Source organism: Sinocyclocheilus grahami, unplaced genomic scaffold (genome assembly GCF_001515645.1).
Source record: "Sinocyclocheilus grahami isolate Dianchi unplaced genomic scaffold, SAMN03320097.WGS_v1.1 scaffold92.1, whole genome shotgun sequence".
Lineage (NCBI taxonomy): Eukaryota > Metazoa > Chordata > Actinopteri > Cypriniformes > Cyprinidae > Sinocyclocheilus > Sinocyclocheilus grahami.
The window spans coordinates 3,996,528-4,003,250 of NW_015505271.1; the positions used below are offsets into that span (position 1 = coordinate 3,996,528).

At 36.2% G+C, this 6,723-nt stretch overlaps 1 protein-coding gene across 1 annotated transcript in view; it reads right to left on the reverse strand.

Annotated features, from left to right (window-relative positions):
* The window catches only part of LOC107587461 (disabled homolog 2-interacting protein-like), a 141,859-nt gene that overhangs the window by 20,841 nt on the left and 114,295 nt on the right, over positions 1-6,723 (reverse strand). The gene's annotated exons all lie outside the window — the stretch shown is intronic.

Consider the following 6,723-nt stretch of genomic DNA (forward strand, 5'->3'; position numbering starts at 1 on the left):
TGTATTTATACTGTATATACATAATAAATATACACCGTACACACATATATAAACAAAATTAAATTAAAAAAATTATTTTGGATGCGATTAATCGTTTGACAGCACTAATGAGAGCACACATTCTGGTCCTATTCAAAGACATTCACACAGCATACAGTATACTGAGACAACAGACTCTGTAGGCAGCCTTAAAGAGACATACGGGACACAGCCGTTTTGAGGATCAAAGAATAATAGATGTTTGAAACTCAACAACATAGGTTGAGTCTCCAAAGTGTGAAGACGGCAGCAATAATATAGCAATAATACAGGTCATACAGCAAATTTTCTATAATCTCACTAATTCAGTGGAAAAAGTGGAAACTTAATTTCCAATTGAGACAATTGCAAATTAAACTTAAGACTTAAAGGGTTAGTTCACCGAAAAATGAAAATTAGCCCATAAATTACAGTTTTGATCTCTACCCTGCGTTTACGCGTGCGTCACTTCTGAGCAACACATGTGCCTCATACGTCATCCGCCCGGAACTGCTTCCGTTTACAACAGTGAGCGCAGGCTACATTAAATTGATTATTACGTTTTGAATATGGATATTTTTCTTTCAAAAACGCATCGATTCGCTACAGGAGGACTTTGTTCTGTGTGAGACACTTTTTATTAAGGATGGGCGCTTTTTATTTAACTTCTTTTGGACTGATGCACTGCAACACCCGCTGAGTTCCATTAAACAGCTTGAAAGATCAAAGACAATTTTTAATACAACTCCGACTGGATTCGTCTGAAAGAAGAAAGTCACTGATGACTTGAGGGTGAGTAATTTATGGGCTAATTTCATTTTTGAACTAACCCTTTAACCAAATAAATTACTTGTAGTAAATAATTCTGTTTTGTCAAGAAAAATCATTAAATAAACCTATTAAGTAAACCATTAAAAATTAATTTCTGATTAATGCAGAGTGCAGTCTTTTGCTAAAAATGAAACTAGACAAATAAAATTTGATAAAAAATAATTTTATTTTTGTGGGGGAAATGGACATTTTAGCAGTGTGAGTGAAAATCTGAATGACTGGGTCAGAAAAAAATGTCCTCAACATGTTCTATATAATAAGAGACATAAATAATGCATAAAGACATTAATTACTCATTAAGACATGAGAATGAACACAGGCTTGCTGTTCAGCATGTGTTGACTGAGCAAGTGTTTATGCGATCTGATCACTACAGATGTCATTAACTGAGCTGTCGTTAATGTTAGCGCTCTGACAAGATAATTAGTGCATTTTTCAAATTGCTAATTATCTCCTAATAATCTAAAATAGAGCTTAGCAAATCTCTGCCAAACATTTCAACATCTGTTAACTTGCAAAGGGAAAAAAAAGTCAGAAAGGTAGATCATAGAGGAAGTTGTGTGTGCTTGCGTGCATGTGTGAAGAATGAAGCCATTTAAGATGCCAATACCACTTGTGTCACATCAATTCAACACGTTACGCATCCATAATAAACAGTGATGGGAGATAGCAATCATATCATTCGAAAATCCAACATGTTTCCAGCTGTAATTAGAGTGGGAGATCTCATCTAAGATGAAGCCTGTGTTGGTCTGAACTGACGTTAATTAGTGTTTGCTACAAAGCAGATCTGATTTGGGAACAGTTCCACTACTCATCCCTTCATGTCAGCTGGAGAGAGATGAGCACAGAACACTCTTCATCTTCTGATCTCCAAGGAATACATCACACAAAAATGAAAATTCTGTCATTATATACACACCCCAGTGTTGATGTGCAGCATATCCCCTAAAAATTGGGTTGCTGTGCATCTGGCTGTGATGAAGGTTTAGTATAGTAGGTTAGGTAAGGTTTTAGAATACAGATTAAAACGACTTCATTTATATAAACTACGATGATTTCTAGTTGTATTTAGTATAAATTTATTACAACTGGAGCTCAATAACCAATATTTTTTGTATCATACTTTTTTTTTACTGAACATTATTCATAGACATTATATTATTTACATATTTTATTTATTATATTTTTATTACATATATTTTATGTAAATATAATATGTACATGCTAGGAAGCGTCTCTCTCCATCAACAATAATCATCAACTGTTTGTTGCTGTGTGTATCTCATAAATTATTTACTATTCTCTATTACCCTGAACTCTTTATTTATCTCCCCCTCTCCTTTGTTTTTCTTTCCTTGTTTCTTCCACTCGCCTTCTTTCTCTCCTCCACAAAGATCTTCAGAGGTAAGACTACACCTGAGACCAGCCTTGTCTCCTAACCACTGAGGCTTCAGAGCACATAAAACGTGTGTGTGTGTGTGTGTGTGTGTACAAACTGGTTTATTTCTGATTGGCTGAGGTGAAACGAAGCAGAGGACTCTGAGAGTAAATGGAGCAAAGGGGATTGTGGGATTGATCCACGCTTGAAGCGGCCTTGGAGAGACGGAGTATCAAACTAGCAGTCCAAACGACAGGTTGAGTTTCTGAATGAGGAGAAACCAACGTCAGTTTTCCTGACCGGGAAACATTGATGGGATGACACTGACAGGAAGCAGTGGGAATAGCTGTCAAAAACCAGCTTGAGCGAAAGGATTTTAGAAGAGAGAAGGAAAAATAGAAAGAAACTGTGTGTGTTGGGGGTTCATCTGAACGGTCGTCAATCACTTAGTTACTGGATATGAAACTTGCAACATCAAAAGAATGTTCTCTAAAGATGAACTTCTTGTTTCTGAATGAAACAGACAAGTTTCCTTGAGTAGGATCTAATAATAGCTCTTCAAGACTATCGTGAGAGAAGAAGGGACCAGGAGCGAAAATACCTCAGAAGCTCTTTTTTAGTCAGCAAGTTTAGAAGGGGATCAAGTGCCACTGAAACAAAGAGAGAACAGTTCAGCACTTTCCATGGGCTCATCTAAAGCTTATCTTTCGTTTTGAGGAGAAGATAAAAAAATCATGAATTCAGAACTTTCTATGCAAAGGAGACAATACCTCATTCACTTTTGAACCATGAATATGAAGGGCTATACCAATGCATTAAGTAAAATGAAAGATTACAGAACAGTGTGCTCAATGACAAACTCATCTTGGCCACCAATTATGGTAGACGCCACATTTAATTTGATGCAAATTGAAAATATGACTGAGAAGGACAGATGTAGTGTGGTCAGTAGTGTTCTCTATAGTCGATAGAGACCAATTTTGAGGGGGAATCCGATTTCTTACAACACCAGCCCAGTTGGGATGCTCATATCAGTGCCACTTGTAGTGCAAAAAATACACACTACACCTTTAAGACAATACAACAAATCGAATGCAATCACAGCCTTATTTTTATTCTGTGATTTGTTAGATTCAAACCTGCATGCATGGATGTCATGTCTTGTGCATGAAACTACATAAAAATCACATTATCCTTGATTTCTTATTAAAAAAAAAAATTGTATCTAATTTTAGAAATAATTCTTTTAAAGGACACTCAAGAAGAGCACTTTCTCATTAGTACTAATATGATGTAACACCAAGCGACAACATCCCGCTCTCTCTCGTGAAGCCAACACGGAAGTGACTTAAACTGTAATTCGTCAACTGGCCGCTAGAGGCTGGCTGTAAAAGGAAGTCAATCCCATAGACTCCCCATGTTAAAATGCCCAAATTTACAGCAGAAAAAAACATGTTTACAGCCTGGTTAAAAAAATTATTTTGGTCTATATAGCTAATTTTGCCCTTCGTGAAAACTTTGAGGGGGGTGAATTTGTTTATAGCTCATCCGTTTAAATTATATTAAGCCTTAAAGTTCTGCATAATTAAGGGAGTTGCCACTTGAGTGACAGGTGGATTGCCGCTGCGGTCACCATCGTCTAGCTAGGTGGGCATGGTTTCAGCAACCAGCTCCCGCCTCTTTGCCCATTTTCGATTATCCGGGAGTGATGCGCGGTGACGCACTGCCAAAATGGCGACGGCCCGCTCCGCCCACTTTGAGCTTCAAAAACGCTCTTTAGAAACCTACGGGCGACGTCACGGACACTACGTCCATGTTTTTTTACAGTCTATGTGTAACACATTCTGGATCATCTAAATATTGCCACTGGGCAAATCAGAGTGAAGTGTATTCTGGGAGTTAGAGGTGAGCCTAAGAGAGGAAAAAAACATGTTAAGACAAGAGGATCGTGCCAAGGTGTACCCTGTGAGGAATGTGTGAATGTTTACTCGTCCTTGGTTGTCTATGTGTTGAAATACGTCTGATTTAAAGGCAAGTGAAACTAATAAGGAGATGGATGGACTCCACACGGAGTGTGCCTCTAGAAGGTTAACTGTCACATAAGTCTAGCAGAATGAATGTTAATGCCAGCATTGGAGGCAATGAACGACACTGTATGAATGATAATACATTCTCGCTAACTGTGTTTACCGTGTGTGTGAAAGAGTGTATTTTAGCCTGTTAGTGTGATGTTAGTGTGCTCAGTGATGTGATGTGCATGCTTAATGGCATGTGTTACAAGCTCTTTCATGTTATGCATCTCCTAGCAATGAAAGTGAGTGTGTACGAGTGTACTTTTGAGGTGGGGAGGTATTAATACAAAAACATACTTATCACCTCAAACAGAGCATGCACACACATCCAGTCTGCTGAGAAGCAAATGACCTGTTTGTCCTTGGAAAGGAATCCTTTTCATTACACTTTGCCATGTTTTCTCTCTTTATCTTTCATTTACTCATTTTTTTCCCTCCATATCTACCCAGAATCCTCTTCTTCCCAAATGGATTCATCCCCAGCGCACACACTTCCTGTCTTCACAGCACTCTGTATCTCTGTCTCTGTAAATATTTCAGACACTGCACCAGCCATAAGTCACACTTCACCCTCCATCACTTCATTTCTGTTCTTTTTAACTCAGACCGTTTCATCTTTCGTTCCTAAGCCATATCTTAAAAAAAATAAACAAATCAATGAAAAAAAAAAGATTTTGAGTCTGAAAATAGACATGAAAAAGATATGACAGTGCCATGATAAAAACGTATTGCAAATGGGTTATTATTATTATTATTATTATTTATTTCCATGACAGAACGTAAAAGTGAGAAAGGAGAACAGAGATAGAGATGCTCTAAAAATAAATGTTTTGATCTAATACAAGTGACAGACTGATAGAAGAAAAGAAGATTACGCTCTCAGGGCTACAGACTGCAACTAAGGCAGCAAAAAAATTTATATTTGTGACAATATTTGGTATGAGAATCATGATTCTGGATTCTTGATTATTTATTCCACTGTCCAACAATGAGATCATTTCGATATGGAAAATAATTAACAAATTAGCAACATAAATTCAACTCTATAAAAGGCCTAACTATATAATTTATAACAATAACAAATACTAAAACATTTCATTTCAATCATTCATTCAGTAACTACACTGATTGAAGTCTCAAAAGCTTCACTGGATAAAATTCCTGCACTGTTCTGTCTGGTACATAAGCAAAGGACAGAGGGAACAGAACATCAAATTAAAATCTGTATCCAAGTCAGGGAAGAGAAACATAGCAACCCGTGGCTAAACAACAAATACATGCAATGAGGTCACCCAGCAGTACCAGACTCAACATCAATATGTAGCTTTTTATTTAAGGGAGAACCAGGAGAGTCACTTGTCTTGTTCTCTAAATTTAACAAAAGATTTATAGCCCATGAGGAAAAAAGATGGCAGTCCCCTGTCGTCATCTCAGTGAGAGCGTGAAGAGAGTTCACACCCTGACCTGTCATGTTAGATCTCCTGCTATGGGCTGAACACAAGTATCAGAAGACTAAACACATTTGACAAATTACAGACTGTCTGTGATGCCACTTAACATCTTAATAATTCAACATAATGGAAAAAAAATCTATAATAAATCTAAAATAATCTATAGTATTAATACATCAATAACTGCTTGGAGCTGCTTGGTATGAAACAAAAAGAAAATCAATTAATTTAAAGATTTGATTATAGATGAACAACGCACACCGTTACTTAAATAAAAAAAAACATTATACACAAATATATGAAATGTATTTTCACAATAATTACTGCACATGCGCATTTAACAAAGATTTTAACTAGCCAGTAGCAACACGCTGTTATTATAATTCTACCAAATACGATAAGCTGCTAAATAAAATAAAATTATCACTGATAAAAGGCAATATTCAAATTTTACCATTAAAATATTTTTAAAATATTAATATCTAATACTTATAAATGTAGTGTTTTTAAGGATTAATCTTCACATTAGATGGCTGTTCTGATTACTTTATTTCAAAAGTAATTAGTAATTAGTTACATTTCTAGTTACGTTACTTTTTTCTTCATGAAATTTATGAAATCCCAGCATACACGCTCCTGATAAATATTTGTTATTAAAGCATCAACATTCACAGAACACTGTTATTTTTAACTAAAGCAAGCGGCTGCTGCGTGCATGGTTTGGCATGGAAGAACGCCAAGCAAAGAGCGCCGCATTTATAATCTCTAAAAGACATCTCAGTTCATCGCAATCTCACAAATCTCTGTTATAACACAATACATATATGCATAATGAATCTCTTCCAATTCGTGTGTTATAATGAGAGTATTCGTGAGCATGCAAATTGTAGCACTGCATTGTCCAACGCTGCATTTACTTCATGTTGCTTTTGTGCAATAGATGAATAACAATTTATTTGTTTTAGATATT